Source organism: Panthera pardus, unplaced genomic scaffold (assembly GCF_024362965.1).
Source record: "Panthera pardus isolate Hobbes unplaced genomic scaffold, ASM2436296v1 HiC_scaffold_12, whole genome shotgun sequence".
NCBI lineage: Eukaryota > Metazoa > Chordata > Mammalia > Carnivora > Felidae > Panthera > Panthera pardus.
In genome coordinates this window covers 72467055-72493888 of record NW_026526677.1, presented here as the reverse complement: position 1 = coordinate 72493888, position 26834 = coordinate 72467055, and the positions used below count along the sequence as shown (strand labels likewise).

Genomic DNA, 26834 nt, shown 5'->3' with positions numbered 1-26834 from the left:
GTCTTGGTAAATTCTGTGTCCTCTTTGTCTTCTCATGAAATATAATAATCTGGAAGTTCTTATGGCCACACACAGTGTGTCTCTACCAACACATTCACTTCCCCAAAGCCTTTAATTCCTACCTCTACTTTCCTCTATGCCAATCCCTTTCTCTACTTTCCTCCATGACATTGCAACTTTCCAAGTGTTGGCATTTGCTTATTGCATGCTCTAGCCACTGTGCTAGTAGCAATGTACATGATCTTGGGTTCTTGCCAGAGTGTTACATTATGTATGTCAGGAGAATGCTTTCAAGGCAATAAACTATTTTCTATCCAAATTTATCTTTCAACCACTTTGATCTAGCAACTTCAAATCCAGCCCCACATGTATTCTTCCAGCTCCTGCTGGTACATGCTGGCTATTTCTCACAGATACTCTGGTATATACAATCCCTCTGCCCCCTCATCAGGATCATCACCTCCCCAGCTGGGTGATGCTGCAACTTAACCCCAGCTGTAGGACATAGTCAGGAGGGGAGATGGGGTGTATCTTGAAGACAGCATATATTGCCTTGGGAAGGAAGGAAGCATTGTCTTCCTAAAGGGAGGGTAGAGGAAGTTATGTGATCAGTTGTTGAGGTATTCAATTATGACAATTATCCAAACTGAAAATGTCAATCAAACCATTATTCATTTACCACAACAGTGCAAACAGGAGGCAAAAAGGAGTGCCAGCTCTCCGGTGTTCTCTTTTCCCCCTATAAATCAGCACTAGATGAAGTCAGATAGATACAAGCAGCCTGGGGTAATCATCTAACTGCCAAGGAGTCCTGAATGAAAGGTTCCAGTCTTTTTATGGACCCATGGACTGGCTAGAAAGGGAAAGTTACTCATCAAAGTGAGAAAAGTACTTCAGCCAAGACCCCCAATAAGGAAGTCTCAGTAGGGGCACCTCTACTAGGAATACAGATATGCATATGAACGTGGCTACCCCAGAAGTGCATGAATTCTCAGCTGCAGCTCCCTCCAGAAAATTGCAATGTGCTAGTTGTGCACCAGATCTGATGTGGGGAGAGCAGCTTCTCCCCACGAGACCTGCCAAGAAAAGCCTTATAATTGCCTGGAGTTAGGCCTAAAAAATCTTACCTAGAATTTTGGCCTTGAGATGAACTCCTCAACTTTATCTCTTGATCCTTTATGCTACTTGAGAGAGTAGCATAGGCTACCCTGTCAAGGACTCAAATGATTTGAACACCGAGGGGCTATGACCGTAACATGTTAATCTATCCGAGGCAACAGCAGACCAGAGCCACAGTCAAAATCACCCCAAGCAGGATGATCGAGCCTACCAGGAGTAATGAACACAGTCATGGGCCTTAACCATTTCCAAACCAGAAAAAGATGCCTCATAGCCCATTAGGGTCTACTCTAGAGATCCAGGAAGCCTCCCACTAAGCCTCGTAATGTACTATTCTACTTTGTCAGTTTCCTTGATTCAGGTGCAACACAAGACTTTGGCAGTGGCACACTCCTTCCTCGCTGGCCAACAAGAGTTAGAGGCTTGTGCGATTGTCCAGCACTACCAAGGCCAACGCACATAGGCTCCTCCAAATCTGAGGTGGTATCACTAATGACCTCAGCCACGGTCATGGATAGGCTTCACATAACTTTTCCAATTGGATGACCTAGACAACGAAAGAATAACTACATCTATGCATAGCAGGAAGCACCATTGTAAACAAAATGGCCCCAATAATGGATCCCATGCCCCCTCCTCCAGATGTTTCGTTTGCCACAATCTTTGACAGGAGTGAGTTGACAGAAGTGGCAAGCATTTTGTTCTGCAGTATCAGAGTTCAAATGCAGCAATACATCAAATCCAGATAATAAGGTTGCTATACCCAGGGTACCAGAAAGGTACATGATTAAAGAAATGTCCATTTGTGATATTCAGGAGTACAGCAATCAGATGTTTTTATCTGTAGGATTAGGCAGGGGGTGACATATCTGATAGCTCATCAAATTCATGGTGCTGGCAGCTACCTATATGGATACACCAATGAATTCGGTGATGCAGGAGCCAACACAAGCTACTCTGTGGAACAAAAAGAGTGGAAGTTAAATACCTAATTCTCCTTTCCCCATATCCGAGCTCCTAGATTGAAGATGTTCATATACTATCAATTGGGAGAATTGTTCCCCATCAACAGCAACTTGGGCAGTTTTTTCCTATTGTGGGCAAGGAAACCTTCCAGTAAACCTTCTGGCTTAGATCCTTTTGTGGTTTAGTATAATTTTTATTTTATATACAGTAAAACCATGTTCCAGAAACATGCTTGTAATCCAAAGCACTTATATATCAAAGTGAATTTCCCCATAAGAAATAATGGAAATTCAGATGATTCATTCCACAACCCAAAAGTATTCATAAAAGTGATTATAATACTGTAATATAATACAAAATAATACAATACAAAATATAAAGAAAAATAAATTAACCTGCACTTACCTTTGAAAACCTTCATGGCTGGTGTGAGGGAGACAAGAGAGAGGAGGGTTATTGTGTAGGACAACTTTCACTATCACTAATGGAATCAATCTATTGGCTCAATTGAATCTATTTCTGCATTGGGGCCATTATATACACTCACGTGGATGTTGACTGTAGTACAGTATTAATAAACTCTTGTCATGTACTGTATTTAATGTAACTGGCAATAAGGCAGCAGAGGCAAGAGGCTATATCTGCAGGCAGCCTGACCTAGAATGAAGCAAAGCATTCCTAAGCTTACTCTTATATGAAAAATCAAAGGACTATGCACAGGTGCTTTGAAGTGACCAAAAATACACTAGTTCCAGTTGTGGGCACCTTCCAACATTCTGAAAAATCACTGATTTCTGCCAAACACCATGGTCTAAGACCAAGCGTCTGAGCATAGGAGATGATCACCCACAATCCTGTAGTGAGAGAGAGAGAGAAGAACCATTGGCTCAGTTGTGATCATGTGACATTTGGCATCACATACTACTCATATTGTAAGACATCACTTTTTTATCAGGTTAAAATTTATTAGAAATGTTTGCTCGTCTTGCAGAACACTCGGAGAACAAATTACTTGTCATCCAAGGTTTTACTGTACTTATATCCATTCTGCAGGGCTACTCAGGGCCAAGTGGCAAGATCGTCTTAAGGAAAATGTTGAACTAGAGAACTTAAATTAATGGTCAATATCTTCAAGATCCTTGTAGGCAAAAACCCATGCTCTGTCTCCAGGGGGTAAATAGAGAAAGAGATAACTGTCTCCCACCCCTTGCTGTTTAATTGCCATCCTAATCTTCCACCAATTTGGGTCTTCAGTAAAGGGTCAGTGGCATGGAAGTCCCCCATGGAGTCCAAGGTACCTATAATCCCGAAGGAAGAGTATACAGTTGAAGGAATAGCTGTGCAGCTTGGTCAAAGAAGGATACTAAAAGTACCCTTTTGAGGAATTGTTGCATTGAGAGTCCAGACTACTCACCTGAAATTCGTAGTCTATGCTGGGCTTACCCCATCCTCTCCTATGTACCTCTTAAGTCTGTCCTTCAATTGTCGATTTAAATGCTAAGCAATCCCTGGATCCTGGAAGTTTTATGGAGCAGGGAGAGTTCATCGTTATGCTCCATAATTGGGCCCATTGTTTGCACCTTGAGCTAGAAATCCATTATCATCATCAGGTCCATTATCAGAGGCAATGTGCTCAGGGAAACCAAGAAAAAAAAAATGGCTTTCTAGGACCTAGATAATGGGCCTGAGTCAGAAGAATACAGAGATGGTGAAGCCAAACCCGAAGAAAAAGTAAACACAGTTAAGATTCAGTAGAAACTTCTGCATGGGATGAGAGGCCCACAGTGATCTATCTATAAAGAAGACCCTGGCCTGTTGGTTCAAGAGAACGGTCCTTGGGCAGTATTTTTAGCCTTACTTAGAATATAGCTGGCAGGCCAGCTTTTCCACACTATTTCAGTATCTTCTGATTAATAGTGGTAGTTCGTATCTGCCTAGATCCTATCTAGGATGATGACTGAATTTCCATTTTCCATTTCTCATGGACTCAGGAAGCAACTGCTTGCACATCTGCTGGCTCTGGGGCAGAAAACAATTCATTTTTCATATTTAGTTCACAAAAGGGGTCTGCTCATTGATTATGTTTCCCTTTATCAATACAGTGGTCTTTTTAGTGACATGAATAACAAAAAAGCTTATTCGGAACAAAACACATTTTGATCCAAATGTCTTATCCCCCAAAAGGAGCTTATTTTATATTCCAGTCCAGGACTTTCCAGTGGCCTAAACCAACAGCCAGGACATTAATCACAGCCTATGAGTCAATGAAAATATAGCATGGCTCATTTGCTGAGGTGGTCTGGATAGCCATCCATACTGCATGAAGCTCTGCCAATTATCCTTTTTTTAAAAAATTTTTTATTTATTTTTGAGAGAGAGAGAGAGAGAGAGAGAGAGATTGAGCACAAGCTGGGGAGGGGCAGAGAGAAAGGGAGACCCAGAATCTGAAGCAGGTTCTAGCTCTGAGCTATCAGCATAGAGCCTTATGCAGGGCTCAAATCCATGAACCATGAGATAATGACCTGACCTAAAGTCGGACACTTAACCAGCTGAGCCACCCATGTGTACTAGCTCTGCCAATTATCCTAAGCATCAATCACCATGCTCCATAAGAGACAGGTCTCTGTCAAGTTGGATGGCAGCTGCATCTCATTCAATCCTAGTAAAAGTTAATCAGGAGGAGCAATCAGTGAACCAAGCCCATGTATGGTCCTGAAAGTCTCTATATTTGGGTCTCTACTGAGCCACTAGACACAGAGCTCCTTGAACTATATTCCTATGGGGTGGAGGAGCATTCCTGAGACCTTTCCATGGTGTCTGAGGTCTTTCATCGTTGCAAGACCCCAGGTGGGCCAGGTTTTTCCCCCTCCTGTGTGTACCATTTTCTGAGAATCCCAAAGCCACCATTTCACAATTTGAGGCCCCTGCTCAGACCCATGGAATGACTGGGATTTCTGATTGTGAGTCTACTTCATGGCCATGGGTCATGTGTTCAGTACCCACCAAGGTGTAATAAGAAGCCAATGATTGCTTCTCAAAAGGGGTGTATAGCTTTTAGCTTATTCCAAGAGCTTAAGGGTCCAAAATCCCAATAGCATTGCTGGTCCATAGTGATATCCCTTTGCTATAACTCCCAATTGGTGAACTGAGAGGTTGCTAAGACCAATAACTCAAATGGTAAATGTGGATCAATGGGAATCAAAGAAAGGGCAGCCTAGGTAGCCCATTGGAGGGCCTCCAGAGCATACTGTTGGTCAGGTGTCCACACAAAGTTAGCAACCTTTCTGCTAATCTGGTAGATAGATGTCATCAAGTTCTACATGCAGGGTTTATGTGAGTGCCAATAGCTAAATAGACATACTAATTGCTGGGCCTCTTTTTTATCTGTCAGTGCAAAGATAACTAATGCTCTAGCAGTCATCTCCTCTGGAATGGAAAGCATGCCCCTAATATCCAGGAACTTGACTTGGGTACTAGGACCTTGTATCTCATCGGTGTTAATGCCCCAGCTGTGTGGCTGCATGTGGATCCATGTGGATCCTTATCCATGTGGATAAGGGCTTCCAGTCCTTATTGGGCAGTGCTTTTGTCTGAGCCCACCAGGAGGATGTCATCAATAAGTCTAGAACTCCCTCTGGAAAAGGAACGTTTTTCTAGATCACAGTCTACCCAGTGATGGCAGGTAGCCAAAAAAGTTATGTAGACTTGTGAAAAGACATTAAAGTTGTATTGCAACTAATTTCCCATAAGGTTAAATTGACCAAGGTTGTGATAGAGGGATATGTTGGGGAAAAAAAAGCATTTATGATTATCAGTTGCCATACATCAAATTCCCTTGGCTTGGGCAATAGTCACATTGTCTGGTACTGCATGTGCCAAAGGTGTGGCACTATGGCACTAGTTACCAATATTCAAAGATGAGTTTCAGGTACTAGAGGTCATATGTACAGGATAGATGGAACTCTCAAATGCAGAAATAGTCTTACAGAGGACTTTGATTTCCTTAAACTCGGCAATGAGGGCAGTTATTTGTTTTTGGCCCATAAGCAACTGATAATTGTTTTTGAGAAAGACTAACACTAGGGACAGTAGTCAGGCAGGGTCACAGTTTTCCACACACCCAACTAAAATGATCTCAATCATTCTATTAGGATTATTAGCAGCTAATTCCATCAAGGTATGGGAGCTGAGATGAGCAATAATGCACATAGACAATACAACTATACCATTCAGTAGTGGGATACATAACAATGGAGGTTTATAGGGACCCAAATGGACTTATCCCTAGCCAGGCTTAGGCAAGGGTTCCAGTGATGGTGGTCTCAGGCCCAAAACCAGAATTCATTACATGTTCTTTCCTGGTGTCAAGGATTGCAGAGACCATAGCCACCTATGCACTGTATCCAAAGGCTCAAGAAGTACAATTCTCCCCCACCTTCTCATAGAACCCTAATTTTTACATAGGACCCCTAATCATCCCAGGAGGCATAAGACCTTAACCTAACCCTTTGTCTTATTTTTAAAAGCTGAGAAGTTCAGGTAAATCTTGATGGGTCTCTCCAATTCATCTCTAGATTCACCAGAAGAGGTATCATTAGAAGATAGTATCTGCATCAGTCACATGGTCATTACCATGAAGAACTGAGCAAGGCACCTGTTAGTCACCTCTGTGGCTGGGTACCCAGCTGCAAATTTGTTTATAGGGAGCCCATCAATCTCCTTCTTTAAGACCCCTTTCACAAGAAACCGAATGCAAATATATTTTTGGGAAAACCCTGGCCTGCATCATCTAGTAAACCATGTCTGTTTATTACTCTTATGCTACTCTTTCTGGTGGCCAAGATTTGCTATTTTTGCATTACCACTTTTTCCATGCTGGGAAATTTGCCAATCAACACTCATATTGTGTCATGAACTGATTGACTTGACCTCATGAGGATGTTTAACTAGGCTGGCTAACTAGCAGGAGCAGCATGGACAAACCTAGCAATCTGAGTCTGGTAAATGGTCTCATCAGAGACCAGAGTTGTTTTCAATAACTCACTGCAGACCCAAGAAACCATCAACCATAATAGCCTCTGTGAGGATAATCCAAACATGTTTTTCAGTGGCAGGGAACTTGTCACAGTGAACCAAACTTTTTGATCTCAAAATAATACCATCTGAGGAAAGAGGATCTTGGGTATTTCACTCTTCCTTTCTCCCTGCTCCCTCTTCCCCCTTAGGCAATGTGGCCTCTGATGGGACACTCTGAAGGGGAGACTATAGTAACACACCCTAGAAGGTGCCCTATCCTTCACTGAGTTTAACAAATGACCTCCTTCATTGTAGAGACAAACTAATCACATCTCTAAGGTTTCTTTGGGCTGCTAGGCAAAGTAATTCCAAAGGGCTTTACATGAGTTTTCACAGGACACACAATTATCAGCAACCTGCTGTGTCACAGGACATGCATTAACACCAGGGATCTGCACAAAGATAGCAATAGTCATTAGACATAACTCAGCAAGAGAGTTATCTGATACTTTTTGGTCCCATTGTAGGAAGACCATAAGCAATAGCTAAGGAAATGCTTCCATAATTTTCTTTGAGACCCTTGGTTGGGTTTCTAGTTTGAGCCACTGGGCAAGCTCAGCTAGGGAGTCAGGGGCTAAAGAGAAAGATGAGTGATCTTCCTTAGAAGTGAAAAATTTCTGTAAACAATCTTCTAGCACTCCTCAAGAAAGGTACATTAGCATGGCCAATGGTGCCCAGTGGACCCTCAGGCTTTTTACTCTTGCTATTCCAGAATGACATTTCGTGCAATTGACATTTCTGCTGTCTGTGCCAATTTTGTCATGCAATCAGGTTTAGTGGTGGTCAGTTAGGACACTGAGAGAAACTGAAAGTAAAAATTAAGCCTTTATTTACTTACTGCAACAGTAAACACAAGAGGCAAAAAAGAGGTGTTAGCTCCCCAGTGTTGAATTTTTTCCCCACAAAATGGCATTGGGATGGTGTTAGGTGAATGCAGTGCAGACAGGGGGAATTGTCTTACTGTCCAGGGATTACTAACAGAAGACTACTACCTCTTTATGGATCTATGGACAAGGGGTAGTCAGAGGAGGAAGGATTAGCAGTAAAGAGGTACTCAGTCAAAGTGGAAAAAAGTGCCTCAGCCAAAGCCCCCTAATAACTAGGTCGTGGTGGAGGCTCTTTGGCTCAAATATAGATATACATATGAACATGGCTGGACCAGAGTGCTTGAGTCCTTGACTACAATGACTTCCAGAAAACTGCAATGTACTGGCTGTGTACCAAGTCTGAAATGGGGTGGGCAGCTTTCCCCCATAAGCCCTGCCAGGCAAGCTTAAAGATTTATAATTGCCTTGAATCAGGCCTAAAAAACATCACATATAGGATTTTCTCATCTACAAAATGCATATTTAATATCTACTATATGGGGTAGTAATGATGTAATAAAAGTTAAAGGTAAAACAAGATGTCTATGCTCTTTCTAGGTGCTAGAACTGGACTCCTCAGGGTATGTTGGCTCTTAATCAGGAAGGTGGACTTTGTCTACAGGTTCAGAGGATTCAGAATATAAAAACATTTGAAAGCATCCTCATAAAAATTCCATACCATGTATCAGGGTCCTGGATTTTCCGAACCATGTCCCTCATCTCAGTATAAGAAACCTGCCTTTGTTAGACAGTTAACTGACTTTTAGTTCCATCCTTTTTTTTTTTTTTAAGTCCTAGGCTTGATTCTTGGCTTTCTCCACTCCATTGCTAAAGAATATGAAAACTTCACTGTATATAACCAAAGGGACCTTTTGGTTGTCAATAGCTGTAGTAAGCTTGGCTTTTATTATCGTTTTGTATCACAACAACACAATAGCCATCAATACCATTATCCTTATAGCTATGATTTCCTCTACCTTAGGAATCAGACAAATCTGGGTTTATATCTTAGAAGTGACTTTTGAAAAGTTATGTGACTTTCAGCAAGTCATTCAACATCCTTATGATTCCATTTCCTCATCTGCAAAATACAGATTTACTAGCCACCATAAAAAAAGTAATGGTGTAATAAAAGTTCATGCAGCACAATGTTTGTTTTCCTACTTTCCTTCATTTATTCACTTTTCTCAAGCATTCTTTTTTCTATTATTTCTTCAAATGAGTTTTCTGCTTCTCTCTCTCTCTCTCTCTCTCTCTCCTCTCCTTCTGGGATCCGTATTATGTGGACTTTTTTTCTTGGTGTTATCCAAGAGGTCCTTTGAACTAGCCTAATTTTTTTTTTTTAATTATATTTTCTTTTTTCTTTTCACAGTTCGGCTTGGGTGCTTTGCACTAACTTGTCTTCCAGGACACTGATCCATTCTTCTACATCCACAAATGTACTATTGATTCCCTCTGGTGTATTTTGCATTTCTGTTATTGTTTTCTTCAACCCTGGTTGGTTCATTTTTACATTTTCTATCTATTTATTGAAATTCTCACTGAGTTCATCTATTCTCTCCAGCCCAGTGAGGATCTTTATGATCATTGCTTTAAACTCATTATCAGGCATATTGTCAAGCATCCTTTTTGTTTGTGTGCTTGTTTGGGGGTATGGATTGTTTGTTTTCAGTTATATTAATGCCACTTCATTAAGATTATTCCATGAAAACACTTTATAAACTCTAAGCTTTATAAAAAATACAGGGTTATTTTTGTTTAGTTTTGTCCAGAAGACACATGACAAAATAGAGCACAACATTTCTGGCTTTACACCCTAGTTGTCAAACATAGTAACTCAGAGGTCAAGGCATGTTGTTTAATTTACTTAGAACAATTGTCCGTATTTCCAAATGTAAGGTAAAACTCTCTAATCTGCCTCACTTACAGTGAAGTTTGAGAAATAAATAAGTTAATATAAATGATAGTGCTCAATAAATTCTAAAGCAGTGTACAAATAGAAAACATAATTGTTAACATAATTTGGATAGCCCCCTAAATGAGTTCCTCAATATCCTAGCCTGTTCAACACATAGGAGCTAAATAAGTTTTCTAAAAGCAGAACTCAAATTATATCATTTCTCTGCTCAAAATTCATCAGGAGCACCCCTTTGCCTCTCAAATAAAGGTCATACTTCCTACCTGGCATTTAGAACCCTCCTCTTTATAAAGGTTTATCATCATTATTCATGAATACAAATGGTAAATGCTTCTGGCAAAGTGCACAACTTTTTAAAAATAATAATCTAAAGAAGGGATATACGCTTTTTGTAATAAGAAAACTAACAAACACAATATGAAAATGTCTCAACTACATGCAATGACCAGCATTAATGACTTTGTGGGAATTCTATCACACTGATCTTCCTCAGAGAAAGATGTATAAGCACATATACAAACACAGAGGGGTTTTGTTTCTCTGAAATGGTTGCCCTTTTTATTCTAAGATAAATGTTTTATATAAAATTACCTGGAACTTGCATTTTTTACTTTCTGAAATATCCGTGAAAGTTTTGATATACAAAGAGCCAGGAAGTCAAGAATTCAGTATTTACAGTTACAGCAAAATGTATAGTTAATGGTTGTTCTTGAACTCATCAGAGAACTGAGGTTTTAGGGCAAATTGCCATTCCAAAATCTGAAGAGACAGGCACGTCTGCAGAGATACAACAACTATGACCTGCTTTATCTGGAACAAAAGTTGCTGGAGCCATTAAATGATAAAATTTTTAAATGGTAATTTTGATTAAATGCCAGAGGCTGAGTGGACTAGCTTGAGAGCGAGAAGCTAACTTCTGGGGCCTCAGTCTTAAAGGTGCTCATAACAGTTGCATGGGCCTTCTCTCAGGAAACTTACCAGGTTCTCAGGGTGAGGTCTGAGGAAAATCCTCTCAGAAGCTTGCATTTACACTGAAAAGAGAGGAACATCAGAGAAAGAATAAATTAAGATAAAATAAATGTGTTATTTTTTCTATTTGTCAGTGATCTAAAAGATAACTATTTAAAGCAACAGATGTTAAACTATATTGAGTGATTATAGCAGATGGGTAAGTGAAATGAATGACAACAATATCACAAACATGGGAGGGAGGAATTTGGAATACTTTAAGTTACCTGCAATTCAGAAAAGCCAAATAGTGTTATTTAAAGAGGGATTAGGTGAGTTTAAAATGTATACTGTAAACTTTGAGATGACCACTAAATTTTTTTAAAAGGATAAGTGATATGCTACAGAAGGAGGTAAAAAATGTAATTATATAAAATGTTCAATTAAAAACAGAGAAAACCAGACCAAGACTCCCTGATGAACACGGATGTAAAAATTCTCAACAACATACTAGCAAATCAAATCCAACAGTACATTAAAAGAATCATTCACCATGATCAAGTGGGATTTATTCTTGGGTTGCAAGGATGATTCAACACAGTAAAACCTTGGTCCATGAGCATAATTTGTTCCAGAAACATGCTTGTAATCCAAAGCACTTGTATATCAAAGTGAATTTCCCCGTAAGAACTAATGGAAACTCAGATGATTCATTCTACAACCCAAAAATATTCATATAAAATGATTACAATACTGTAATATAAAATGATAAAGAAAATATAAAATATAAAGAAAAATGATTACAATACTGTGATATAATACAAAATAATAAAATACAGAATATAAAGAAAAATAAATTAACTTGCATTTACCTTTGAACACCTTCGTGGCTGGTGTGAGGGAGACAACAGAGAGGAGGGTTATTGCACAGGATAACTTTCACTATCACTAACAGAATCACTGCTATATACTGGCTCAATAGAATCTTTTCCTTTTCATGCAACTTTAACAAGGAACCTATCCAATGACACTTTTGCCTCCTTTTGAAGATTTCACAGAAATGTGACATTGCATTGTCGTTAAACAGATTCATCATTCGCACTGCTACAGTCTTATTCAGGTGGTGTTTTTCTATAAAATTTTACACTGTTTCCCACATTTTACACATCTTCCTAATTTCATTTGAAGTGAAGGATTCCTCTGCCTTTTTCTCCCCCTCCTCTGCAAACAAGATGCAAATGTAGACTTCTCGTAAAATCTTGGACTTTTGGCCACTCTCATACCTCATTAATACCTCTCAATGATTTCCTTCTTAATTTCCACCACAATAATCTTCTTCTTCTTACTACCTTTCTTTTCAATGTTTTTCTGCATAGGGGCCATTGTATACACTCACAGATGTTGACTACAGCACAGTATTAATAAACTCTTGTCATATACTGTATTTAATGTAACTGGCAATAAGGCAGCAGTGGATGGTGTCTATATCTGCAGACAGTCTGACTTAGAATAAAGAAAAGCATTCCTAAGTTTTGGAAAAGCAAAGGACTGTCCACAGGTGCTTTGAAGTGACTAAAAATACACTGCCAGTTGCAGGCACCTTCCAATGTTCTGAAAAATCACTGATTTCTTCCAAACACCATGGTCTGAGACCGAGCATCTGAGTATGGGAGATGATCACCCACAATCCCACAGTGAGAGAGAAAGAAAGAGAGAGAGAAAAACCATTGGCTCAGTTGTGATCATGTAACGTTTGGCATCACATACTACTCATATTGCAAGACATTCGTTTATCAAGTTAAAATTTATTAGAAATGTTTGCTTATCTTGAAGAACACTCACAGAACAAGTTACTCACAATCCAAGGTTTTACCATACTCACCAATCAATGTGATACACCATATTAATTAATAAAAGAAAAGATAGGGGCGCCTGGGTGGCTCAGTCGGTTGAGTGTCCAACTTCGGCTCAGGTCATGACCTCGCAGTTCGTGAGTTTGAGCCCGTGTCGGACTCTGTGCTGACAGCTCAGAGTCTAGAACCTGCTTCCGATTCTGTGTCTCCCTTCTCTCACTGCCCCTCCTCCACTCTCTCTTTCTCTTTCAAAAATAAATAAACATTAAACTATTTTTTAAATTTTTTTAAAAATTTAAAAAAAGGAAAGAACCATATGATCTCATATGCATCTCAATAGATGCAGAAAAGCATTTGACAAAGTACAGCATCCATTCTTGATAAAAACCATCAGCAAAGTAGGGGCAAAGAAAACATACCTCAGCATCATAAAGGCCATATATGAAAAACCTACAGCTAATATCATCCTCAATGGGAAAGAACTGAGAGTATTTCCTCTATGGTAAGGAACAAGACAGTGATGTCCACTCTTACCATTGTTATTTAACATATTCTGGAAGTGCTACCTGCAGCAATCAGACAACAAAAAGAAATAAAATGCATCCAAATTGGCAAGGAACAATTCATACTTTGACTATTTGCAGAAGACATGATACTCTGTGCAGGAAACTCAAAAGACTCCACCAAAAACTTGCTAGAACTAATATTCAGAATTCAGAAAAGTTGCAGGATACAAAATTAACATATAGAAATCTGACGCAATTATGTACATCAATAATGAAGGAGCAGAAAGAGAAATCAAGAAATAAATCCATTTATAATTGCACCAAAAACAATAAGATACCTAGGAATAAACTTAACCAAAGAGGCGAAGATCTATACTCTGAAAAATGTAGAACACTTATGAAAGAAATTGAAGAGGACACAAAGAAATGGAAAAATATTCCATGCTCATGGATTGGAAGAACACATTATTAAAACGTTTATACTACCTAAAACAATCTACACATTCAATGCAATCTCTGTGAAAATACTACCAGCGTTTTTCACAGAGCTAGAACAAACAATCCTAAAATTTGCATGGAACCACATAATACCCCCCCAAAAACCAAAGCAATCTTGAAAAAGAAAAGCAGGGCTGGAGGCATCACAATTCTGGACTTCAAGTTATTAAAAAGCTGTAGTGATCAAGACAGTATGGTACTGGCACAAAAACACATAGATCAGTGGAGCAGAGTAGAAAACCCAAAAATAGACCCATAACTATATGGTCAACTGATATTTGATGAAACAGGAAGGAATATCCAATGGAAACAAGACAGTCTCTTTAACAAGTGGTGTTGGAAAAGCTGGACAGCAACATGCAAAAGAATGAAACTGAATCACTTTCTTAACACCATACACAAAAATAAATTCAAAATGGATGGAAGCCTAAATGTGAAACAGGAAACCATTAAAATCTAGAGGAGAACACAGGCAGTAATCTCTTTCACATCAGCTGTAGCAACTTCTTACTAGATATGTCTCTTGAGGCAAGAGAAAGAAAAGCAAAAATGAACTATTGGGACCTCATCAAAATAACAAGCCTCTGCACAGCAAAGGAAATAATCAATAAAACTAAAAGACAACCAATGGAATAAGAGAAGATATTTGCAAATGATATCTAATAAAGAGTTAGTATCCAAAATCTACAAAGAACTTATCAAACTCAACACCCAAAAAACAATCCTGTGAAGAAATGGACAGAAGATATGAACAGACATACAGCTGGCTAACAGACACATGAAAAGATGTTCAACATCACTCATCATCAGGGAAATACAAATCAAAACTATGATGAGATATTACCTCACACCTGTCAGAATGGCTAAAATTAACAACTCAGGAAACAACAGATGTCAGCAAGGATGTGGAAAAAGAGGAACCCTCTTACACTGTTGGTGAGAATGCATATATATGTGTATGTATATGTATATATATGTGTATATATGTATATATATGTAGATACATATATACACATATATATACACATACATATACATACATACATATATATACATATATGTGTGTATGTATATATGTATACATATACATACATATATACACATGTATATACACATATATACACATACATATACATACATACATGTATATACGTATATACACATACATATACATACATACATGTATATATACACATACATATACATACATGCATATACATACACACACACAGGAATATTACTCAGCCATAAAAAGAATGAACTCTTGCCATTTGCAATGATGTGCATGGAACTAGAGCATATTATCCAAGGCAAAACAAGTCAGTCAGAGAAAGACAAATATATGATTTCACTCATATGTGGAATTTATGAAACAAAATGGATAAACATGGGGGGGGGAAGAGAGAGGCAAACCATCAAACAGATTCTTCACTAAAGAAAACAAACTGAGAATTGATGGAGGGATGTGGGTGGGGGTGGGCTAAATAGGTGATGGATATTAAGGAGGATACTTGTGATGAGCATTGGGTGTTGTATGTAAGTGAAGACTCACTAAATCCTATGTCTGAATTTCATATTACATTGTATGTTAACTTACTGGTATTTAAATAAAAACTTGAAAGAAATAAAAACACCAAAAAAAAATAGGAAAAGGGGAAGATTATTATATAAATAATCACTTCATATGTTAATGGCTGAAATAAATTAATTACAAGGCAAAGACTATTAGAATGGAAAAAAGTAAGACTCACTGAATTTTATCTACAAGAAACCCATTTTAAATGTAAAGACTCAGGTTAAAAGTAAAAAGATGGAAAAAGATATACCATGCTACCACTAACCAGAACAAAGCTAGAGTAGCTATATTAATTTCAGTTAAAAAAGAATTCAGAACAAGGACCACTCTCACAGATAAAGAGCTCATTCTCTAAGAAGATATAATCTCAAACATGCATCCACTGACAGCAGAGCATAAAAATATATGAGGCAAAAACAGATTGAACTAAAATGAGAAACAGAGAAATCTAGTATTAGAGTTGGAGACTTTAATACACATCTCTCTTTCAGTAACTGATGAATTAAGCAGGCAGAAAATCATTAAAGATGTAAATGACATAACAGAACTACCATTATCAACTTGATTTAATTGACATTTATAAAATACTCCATTCAACAACAGCAGAACATAAATTTGTTTCAAGCTTTCATGGAACATTCAACCAACATAGGTCACATTCTTGGCCATACTTTAATACACCTTAACAAACTAAAAAATATATTTTTTTGGTGTTTATTTATTTTTGAGAGACAGAGACAGATAATGAGCAGGGGAGGAGCAGAGAGAGGGAGACACAGAATCTGAAGATTCACATTTATTTCTCTGAGCTGTCAGCAAAGAGCCTGAAGTGGGCCTTAAATTCACAAACCGTGAGATCATGACCTGAGCTGAAATCAGACGTTTAACTGACTGAGCCATCCAGGTGCCCCACACCTTAACAAATTTTTAAAATTGAAATTGTATAAATTACGTTCTTAGGCCACAATGGAATTAAACTAGAAATCAGTAATAGTAGCTGAATAACCCCGAAATATTTGAAAATTAAACAGGAATCTTCTAAATAATCAAATGGCCTCAAGTTGGCCTGGCAGCACTCATCTCCCCAACTCTTGATATGGGGATATAAATCTGAATACTTTCTGTCAGCTGAGGGCAACAGAGGCCATCACCCTTCCTCTAGAATGACATTTTCCCATCTTTCAGGACCAGTGGACCCATGTTCAACTGCTGTTCAGAGGGAAGCTTCTTCACGTTAGCCCCCAGAGTGCTAGTTTGAATATTTGCCACTAGCACTTAGATCTGCAAGTGTGGGGCTCAACCCAGGTCCATGCCATAGGCTTCAAGGTTCATCCTAGAAGCATTCTTGCTTGTGGGGAATAGTGTTCAGGGCTTGAGATTTAGGAAAGACTCTTCCCACACCCATCCCTCCTGCTTGTCATCAACCACCAGCAAAGGCCAAATGCTGCAATGCCATCTATATTCAGGGCTAGCTGATTTGGCAGATGAGACGTTAAACACTCTTCAGTGGATTCTGGCTTTCACGGCCACCATCCTGCTGATGTCATTGTTTTCTTTGTAAAAAAATTCATCACGTTACAGTCTTTTCAGGATTTTTCATATCTCTCTCCATAGATTTTGAGAAAATTCCACCAAATAAATATAGGGAAATTCTGTCTGTGTAATTTATTCAACCATTCCTTTATTGATGTTGATTAATTTTGTTTCCAGTCTTTTGTCCCCAAGAACAATGATTCTAGAAAAATCCACGGAAACACTCTTATACGTTATGTTTTTATTTTTAGTAGATAGATTCCTAGGAAGGGGGTTGCTTTGTAGAAAAATGTAATTTAAAAAAATATATATATGGTACCAGATTGTTTCTCAGTAAGGCAATAAAATGAGAAAAGTCTTTCACCAGTGATAAATGATAGAATTGCTCCACATGCTTTTGCTAGCCATTGGTTTTAGAGTACATTTTAATTCTGGCAGCTTGGTAGAATAAAGTACTATTTCATTTTTGACCTGACATTTATTTCTCTGATATTGAACTTGAGAATCTTTTCCAGTTCTTGCTAGCCAAATAAAATTACTCATTTGTTAGCTGGCCATTTCATTCTTTGCCCATATTTTTCTATTAAAAAATTGTTTCTTTATAATAGAATTTATTTCAGGATTCTCTGGATTATTCTCCTTTTGTCTGATCTATTTTCTCTTTCCATGGCAATATCATATGCACTTATTACTGTAGCTTTATAACTAATTCTGACCATTCTTTTTTAGTTTCATACTTTCCTTAAATTCTCTGATATTTGGTATTACATATAAACTTCAAGTTAAGTTACCAGTTTTTTTTCAAAACTCACATCAGGATTCAAATTGTTGTTGCATTAAATTTCTAATAACTTGGAGAATTGTCATTTTTTTGTGATGTTAAATTTTTTCATTCAAGAATATCCTATTTTTCACATAATTTGTTTGCTGTTGTTTTTGTAATTTTCTTAATTTCCTTCCCCATATTCTTTATTAAATACTTTATAGATTTCTGTTTATATTATGACTGGGATTTTTCCTAACTCCTCAGGTTATTTATAGCAAGAATGGTTACTATTTGTCTGTTTACTTTGTTATACAATAACTTTCCCAATTTTCTTTTTCTGTTGAATAATATTTTTTCTACAATATTTTAGGTTTGCCAGCTATGCAATCAACTCACCAACAAAAACCAAATAATTTTTGTTCTTCCAAAATTTATAAATATTATTTGATTTTTTTCTCTCAGTATGTATTTTACATCCTTCAGTATAATAGTGAGTAATCACAGTGCTAGCAGGTATCCCTTTCTAATTACAATTCTAATTGTAATTAAAGTATTTATTAACATTTCACAAATTATATTTATATTTATATTTATATTTGCTTTGGATTATGATAATATTTATCATATTTATGTAATTTCCTTATATTCCTGTTTATTGGGGTTCTAATTAGGCAAGTCTTCTGAATTTCTTTTTAAAGTATATTTTCAGTATTTTAATGATGTAAATGTATACATTTTTCTCTAGTTTTTTGAGGAAATGAGTTATGCTAGTATAATCCTTGGGAACAATGATAGCTTTATTTGGCAATGTGTTTGAGTATTTTTTTTAGAAAATTTGTTCTGTAGCAATACAGGAGATTTTACCCTCTTTATAGGTTTTAATATTAAAGTTATGATGGCTTCATAAAATTGGGAAGTTGTACATTCCCTCTGAACTTCAGTAACCTAGAACTCATCATTTATTTATTAGTTACATAGCTTCCCTTTTTAATGATATTTCCTTAATCACCATTTCAATGCTTTTCTTTTTATTTTCCTTTTTTGACAGTTGGCCTATTAAATTTTCTTCTCTTGAATTGATTTTATTAATTTATATTTTGCTAGAACACAACCCATTTCCTCTAGGTTTTCAAATTTATCCATAGTTTCATATAATATTCTCTAATGACTCTTTTCATTACTTCTGTATTTATTGATATTTATATTCTGAGAATATATTGAAACATTATAATTAATAAATATCAATATAAGCCTCTCTGAACTGCTTGCAGACTGGAAAGCACAAATTTGTTCAAGTGTTACTATTTCAGAATTTTTAGGGAAAGTAATATTTGGCCTTGGTTGCTAATTTTGGGTGGAAAAATATATTTGGAATCCTTGAATTAGAAAATATACAACCACAGAAAGCCATTAAGCCATTAATGATTTAACAGGAATTTTTGGGGTATGATTTTGCTTTTATTTAATAATCACACTGGCAGGGCAACAATATCCTTATCACAGAAATGGAGAAACATTGCCAGGAAAAGAGCAGATGGCAAAGAAGATCAAGGTCATAAAATACATAGAAAATACAAGATATTGCAAAAAGCTTTTTTCATGTTTCAGTAACATAGGAAGCATCACTAGCAACATCATTATGACAAAGGACAGAAAGACACACTGAAAAATTAATAATAGTGTGCTAATGAAACAATTAAACTCTAAAATTTGACTGGTCATATAGTTACAGTATGATTTTTTGACAGATAACTGAGTCACTTTCTTATTTTATATCTTAACTAAGTTTATTACAAAGAAAAGCAAAAATACCTTATGTTATTTTATAAGACCCGGCCCACTCATATAACATCAATATTTATATTTATCTTGATAAGATTAATAAAGTCAAATTCCAAATGACCATTCTGACCAAGTCATGAAAACTGAATTTGTTTTAGATTATTAATTACTACCACGGTTGAATGTAACTAATGGGTCATTAAAAAAACTGGAAAGTGCTTAGACAGGGAGAGTTAGACTGTCTTTCCAAACTCAGGTTCATTTTCTGGATCAATAACAACAACAAACACATGTAGTACATACTATGTGCCATATTCTACTATATGTGATTTACATATATAATGTTAGACCAATGTAATAAGACAGACTCTAAGATCATGCTGTTTTATACTTAAGGAAGTTGAAATGCACAGAAAACAATTATTTCTAAGGTCACATGGCTTATAAGCAGTAGAGCAGAGGTTTGAACACATGGCTCTTTCCAGATTCAATGTTCAAAACTACCATTGTTTATTTTTTTTTAAGATTTTCATTTTAATTCCAGTATAGTTAACAGAGAGTGTTATATTACTTTCAGGTGTACAATATAGGAATTCAATAACTCTATACACCATTAGTCAGTGCTCATCATAAGTGTACTCTTAATCTCTATCATCGATTGCACCCATCCCCCACCCACCTCTGATATGCTCTCTTTATTTTAAATGAGTCTCCTCAACTAAGATTATTTTTTCCCAACAAGAATGTTTTTTACCTGGAGTATACTTCAGAATACATGGGTCCAAAAGATATATGTATGAAACATACCATCCAAGAAAAATAGAATACACATTTTCTTCAAGCACACACGGAAGAACCCCTGATTAAATCACATACAAAGAGACATAGCAAATATTACAAATTTACGAAGACTGAAATCACACCAGGTATATTTTCCAACCACAATGGTAAAAAACTAAATATCAACAATAAAGCTGGAAACTCTACAATGTAAATATTAAATATTTAATATGCAAATATTAACACACTACTGCACCAGCAATGGGCCAAATAAGAAATCAACTGGCGGCTGCCTGGGTGGCTCAGTGGGTTAAGTGTCTGACTTCAGCTTAGGTCATGATCTCACAATTTGTGGGTTTGAGTCCCCCATCAGGCTCTCTGCTTTCATCACAGAGTCCACTTCAGATCCTCTGTCCCCCTCTCTCTCTCTCTGCCCATCCTCTGTTCTCTCTTTCTCTCTCTCTCAAATCAATAAAAACTTTTAAAAAAAGAAATCAAAAGGCAAATAAAAATATGTCTCAAAATGAAAAAGGAAACACAATATCCAGAAACCTCTGGGATGCAGCAAAAGCAGATGTTAGAGTGAAATATCTGCCATGATGCTTTGTATTAAGAAAAAAACTTCAAATAAATGACCTAACATTATAGCACAAGGAACTAGAAAAATAAGAAACTTCACTGAAATTTAGTAGATAAAGGAAATAATAAAGAAAAAATCAGAAATAGAGACCAGAATAAACAAAAACATAACCTAAGGAATCTTAAGCATTTATAAAAAAGATATACAACTGCATGAAATGAAAAGTAAATATGTTTCATATTAAGATGTGAGCAAATTTTCTTTCTAAATTTAGCAGGAAAATGTTTTCCTATGGCTTGAGTGAGAAGAACTCATCATTGCATTGGAAAAAAGCCTAATAAATAACCCTCTTATCTTCTACCTGATCTCTGAACCAATACAAATATAAGACAAAAGAGCCAGAAAATGGAGTTCAAATTACCACTTTTATGACTGAGACTGGAAAGTCTGACTAATATATGCTGGCAAGCAGGCTTTCTAATAACAAATCCCAAAGGTAGACAAACTTTGCTACCAAGACATGGAAGCGTTGGAACAAGGAAAGTCACTCCCACCACCCCTTCTCCCCAGAGCAAAGAGCCTGCCCAAGAAATAGGACAGAAAACATACTTTCTAGTGCTTTCTAGCGCTAACTGAATCCAGGAGCTATAGCAAAGACTGGTTGAGCAATACATACCTAGTTACTTCTCCAAAACTCACCAGTAATGATAAGTCACTCCTCTTCACAAAGAGTGGAAAAGTTGAAAAAAGAAGCTAGGAGGATCAGGCTCATGGCGTTTCCTCCAACGGTAGAGAAACATTTAGAAAAGGGAAGAGATATTTCCACCTTATACCTTAGAATTACCACCTCTCATTCATTTATTGATCCACTCATGCAACCATTAAACATTTATTACACTCTACTAATATCTAGGTTGTTAAAAATATCAGTCTAATAAGCCCCTGTAGGGGTGCCTGGGTGGCTCATTCGGTTGAGCGCTGACTCATGATCTCACAGTCCATAAGTTTGAGCCCCGCGTCGGGCTCTATGATGACAGTTCAGAGCCTAGAGCCTGCTTTGGATCCTGTGTCTCCCTCTCTCTCTGCCCCTCCCCCACTCGTGCTGTCTCTCTGTTTCTCTCTCTCTCTCTCTCAAAAATAAAACAAACATTAAAAAAAAAAACTTTTAAAAGCCCTTGTAGGTCACTCCCCAAAACACTATTAAATACAATTTTCAAAATGACTAAAATCTGAAGATAATTTGTTGTACTTCCTAGATGCCAGCTCCCTTTCTCCCTAGAATGATTAATAGAATGGGAAGAAAAGGCCTGTGTTGCTTATAGCTATTTCTCTGGTATTGAAGTAAACATTGATATTTCTAGCATGCCCTGGAAAGAGTTCTGTGAGTATTGGGGATAGCAAATGGGCCTTACTTATAACACCAGTTTTGGCACAGATATCACAGGTAGTAGATACCTATACAATACTGATATCTAGACTTTTCTGTAGTATTTGCCCTGGCATTCCTAACTCCACCAAACACAGTAGTGCCATCTTCAGAAATATATAAATAACATCCTTCTATATTCAGCATAAACTACGTAGCCTGACTTGTAAAGCACTTTATAACCTGGATCTTGCCCATATCGCAGAGTTTTCTCCCACTACTTCTCTCTTAGTACTCACCAGTAGTGATCTACTAAACTACTTTCCATTTATTAAACTTCCCAGCCTCTCTCTTTCACCAGTGGACCTGTCTACACATTGATGTCCCTCTGGAACACTTTTTCACCCACACTCACCCTTTTTGTATATTTCATGTTTCAGTTCTTCAAGAGGCAGTGAATGAACCAAGGGTGATATTCAAAACATTTAACAAGTGTGGCTTGGGCACTGGTGAGCATTCAGAATGGACATAGGCTGTAATGCTGGAAAAGAATCATGGAAGGCTGACAGTGTTCAGAGATTAACCCTTACTGGCAGGTTCATGAAAAAGTGTAGAGGGGAGATCTTTTAGAGAGAAGCCTGAATGGCCACAGTGTCAGGAAAAACAATTGGGAGCACAGGGAGAGGCTATTTACTAAACTGTTCAGAAGTTATCTCACTCTTTTATTAAGTGGTCGGGCCCTTCTGTTGTAAACTAGCTTAACATCTGCCTTTTATAATTCCATGAGGTTAGGTATCCCTTATGTTCTCCCATGGTGTTTATCACCTCACACCTCTTGTCACACCATATTATAATTTCCAATTCACTTGTCTGCCTCTCTCACTAAATTAAAAGCCCTTTAAAGTCAAGGACCTTGTCTTGTTTATCATGGTGCCATCATCACCCAACATAGGGACCAAAACATGGCAGACAAGTGTCATAAATATTTGTGAAAGGGAAGGGAGAATAAAAGGAAGATAGAAGGAAGGAAGACAAGATTTTTAGTAGATCAGATACACAAGTCCTATTATTATTGTCTAATGTATAGAATTACAAACAAGTGTTAAGCTTTTGACTTCAGCTCAGGTCGTGATCTCACAGTCCATGAGTTTGAGCCCCATGTTGGGTTCTGGGCTGACAGCGTGGATCCTGGAGTCTGCTTTGGATTCTCTCTCTCTCTCTCTCTCTCTCTCTCTCTCCCCCTCTCTCTCTGCCCCTCCCTGGCTCCTTCTGTCTGTCTTTCTCTCTCCTTCTCTCTGTCTCTCTCAAAAATAAATAAACATTTAAAAAAAAGAATAGAAAGACATAAAGATCATTTGATCCAACCTCCTCCTTTTATAAAGACAGAGAACTAAAAAGGAGTTAGTATCTGCTCAGCATCAGGTAGCTAGGGAAAGTATTCACATGCCCATGTCCACGTTTAGTGCTCTTATCTTTTTACTTCTCTGAACCTTCTGAAAACTAAGATTGAACCATACTGACAAAATATTCCCCATTACTGTTCTTTGGAATTGAAATTTATTTAAGATATTCCATAGCTACTGCAAAGACCTTCAGTGTATTTCAGGAAGGCTATTATCTTTCTGTGGTGCTGTTTGATATTCATATAAAACAAAAATGCCCATATGCGTGTTAATGTATTTGTCAGAATTAGACTCTGAAATTCTATGAATTCAGGTTTGAAGGTGAAAATTCATGCCTTTATTTTATTCAGCATGTTCCATGATCACAACACATGCCTCACACTCCAGAAATAATGCTCATACCTCACAAACTACCTAGCCTCAGGTGAAACACCTGTGTTCTTGAAACCAAAGTTCTCATGATATTCAATTAAAAAGAGAACATACAAACTCTTATGTGGCTCCATGCTGCACACTCCCACATTCCTGGGAGAGAAGGTAAGTAAACCTTCCTTGAAATACTTACTGAATGTAAGTGAGCAATAAATTAGGTTCTTAAGCTCCCAACCCACCTAAATAGTTTATTTGTACTAGCAAAGTATAAAGTGAGACACATGGTCCACTGTCAGGGAGTTGTAGTAGACAGTAAAGTAGCATATGTTTTGAATCAGTTCCTCTTGCTGGTTTCAATAAAGCAGAAACAAGGCTTTTTACCTATTCAATCATACAAGCCACAGTTGTTTTACAACAACATTTCTCAGAATGTGTCCACTGCCATACCAGCAAACACTAGTAAAAAAAGAATTCTCAGAGCACAGAGGATTATTAGGGCAGCAAAACCATTCTATATGATGCTATAATGGTGAATACATGTTGTTATACATTTGCTAAAATCCATGTACAATACCATCTGTGAACACTAATGTAAACTATGGACTATGGGTGATGATAATGTGTCAATATAGATTCCTGATTGTAACAAATGTACCACTCTGGTGGGGATGTTGATAGTGGAGAAGCTATATGCATATGGGGACAGGCAGTCTGTGAGGGCTCTCTATACTTTTCTGCTCAACTGTGCTGTAAACCTAAAACTACTTTGAAAAACAGTCTATTGAAAAGAAGAGAGAATACTCTCTTGTCTCGTGTCTCTCTGACTCTGTCTCATGTGCAAACCATACACATACAGAGAAGGACATGGTTCAAGAAAGTTGGAAATTGCTGTATGTTGCGTCTGTCTCTTAAAGATGGTTGAGTATAGGAGGAGGTGTTAAGATGGCAGAGAAGCATGGAGACCCTGAGCTTGTTTCATCCCTGAGATGCAGCCAGATCAGCCCCAAACTGTTTTGAATATGTAGGAAATTGATTTGAGGATTAGCACAACAATCTGCATAACTTGACCCACAGAACTCAGGAGGAACATAGTGTGGAGAAGTGAACTGGGAGAGAAAACCCACAGAGGATAGGGAGCTGTTTTTGCAAAGAGAGGGCAGGAAAAGGGAAAGGGGCAGAGTGTGGTGCCCCAGGATGGTGCAAGAAAAACACTCCCCCAGAAGTAGCTGGAGAGAAATAGAGAGAAAGAGTGAAAACACTCTCAGGGGACTGAACAAGAAATCTGTTCTCCAAAACCATTGATGGGAAGAAAGGAGAGGGTTTCAATACCACCAGGATTCTATAAACAGGGGAGCACAAAGTCTAAAGTCTCAGAGATCAGTGCCTGGCAGTTCTCTGGTGAGGAAGTAGGGGGAATCCCAAGGAGCAGGCAGCAGGGTCTGAGGAGTCCAACTGCCACATGGAGAGAAGTGGTTCCCCTGCTTGGAGTGCATTTGGTAGAGGCCATATGGCCTTCTGGCAGACAAAGGTCCCAGCAGACCACAGAGAGCAGCTACATTTGCTGATATTGAGACAAAGACACCAGAGTGTGGCAAAACCTTCTGCAGGTTGTGTGCTGTGGTTTGCCATAATCTCTGAACCTCTGCCATTGTGTGATCAAACATTTTCTGAGGTAAGCCGGCACCTGGCCATTGCTCAATGAGACCCTCCCCCAGAGAGTTGGCACAGGTCCAAGCTGCAGGGTCTCTGAAGTATGGGGTTTTGAAACACAACCACATCTGAAATAAAACTATAGGGGGAGGTGAGGCCTGGCAGGCAGACAGATTAGACATGGACAGGGTAGAGGTGGAGAGTGGACAGAGGCCAGAGACAAAGAAGGGGTACTTGATCATGGGTCAGTGACAGCACAAAGTTCCTGTGTCAGAGACTAGGAAGCTGGATGAAGCCATTTTCACCTCTCCTGCACACAGGCATGTGCAGATATGCGTGTGCGCTACGCTGATCCACCCCAGTAAGCAAAGCAGTGCCACCTAGTGGAGAACGGAGCTGTTACACCAAGCACACCCAACTGTGCCCTCCAAGCACATCCCTTAGAAGACCAAAACAAGTCACTCAACCTGTGTACTGACTATAGAGGGCTTCATAGTATCAGTTCTAGGGGAAACTGGATGTAACTTCATTCAGGTTTCATTTTCTTTGCTTCTGTTTCTTACTTAAATTATTATTTTTTCTTTCTTTCCTTTCTTCCTCATTCTCAGATACAGAGAGAGAAAGTTTATTTTTCTTCTCTTTTTTATGTTATTTTTATTTTAATTTCTTATTCAATTTCATTTTATATGATTTTATTGTATTTTTTTTAATTTTTAATTTTTTTCATACTTTATTTGTTTTTTTTTCCTTTTTTCTCTATTCTATCAAGCTCCTTTCAACAAGCAGACCAAAATACACCTAGAACATAGCTTGCTGTATTGGATTTTATGTTTTGGTTTCCATTTTTGAATTTTTATTTTTTATTTTATCTCCAAAATGACAAAATGAAGGAATTCACCCCAAAAGAAAGAACAGGAAGAAATGACAGCCAGGGGCCTAATCAACACATATATAAGTAAGATGTCTGAACTAGAATTTAGAAACACAATAATAAGAATACTGGCTGGGGTTGAAAAAAGCATAGATCCCTTCCTGCGGAGATAGAAGAAGTAAAATCTAGTCAGGATAAAATTAAAAATGCTATAACTGAGATGCAGTCTCGAATAGCTGCCAGGATGGCAAGGATGGATGAATGAAATATGTGAATCAGCAATATAGAAGATAAAATTATGGAGAATAACGAAGCAGAGAAAAAGAGGGAAACAAAGGCAAAAGAGCATGATACAAGACTCAGAGAACTCAGTGATTTATTAAAAAGGAATAACATCTAAATCAT

General features: G+C 37.7%; 2 long non-coding RNA genes across 3 annotated transcripts in view; one reads left to right on the top strand and one right to left on the bottom strand.

Moving 5' to 3' along the window:
* The window catches only part of LOC109267339 (uncharacterized), a 106813-nt gene that overhangs the window by 17101 nt on the left and 62878 nt on the right, over window positions 1-26834 (bottom strand). For both annotated transcript variants that reach the window (XR_008421246.1, XR_008421245.1), the window contains exons 2-3: window positions 11766-11783; window positions 10924-10976 (exon numbers count right to left, since the gene is read on the bottom strand). This is a non-coding gene — a long non-coding RNA (uncharacterized LOC109267339). The remainder of the gene's footprint in view (window positions 1-10923; window positions 10977-11765; window positions 11784-26834) is intronic.
* LOC109267340 (uncharacterized) overlaps window positions 1-26834 on the top strand; it is a 72703-nt gene that overhangs the window by 17874 nt on the left and 27995 nt on the right. The window lies entirely within an intron of this gene.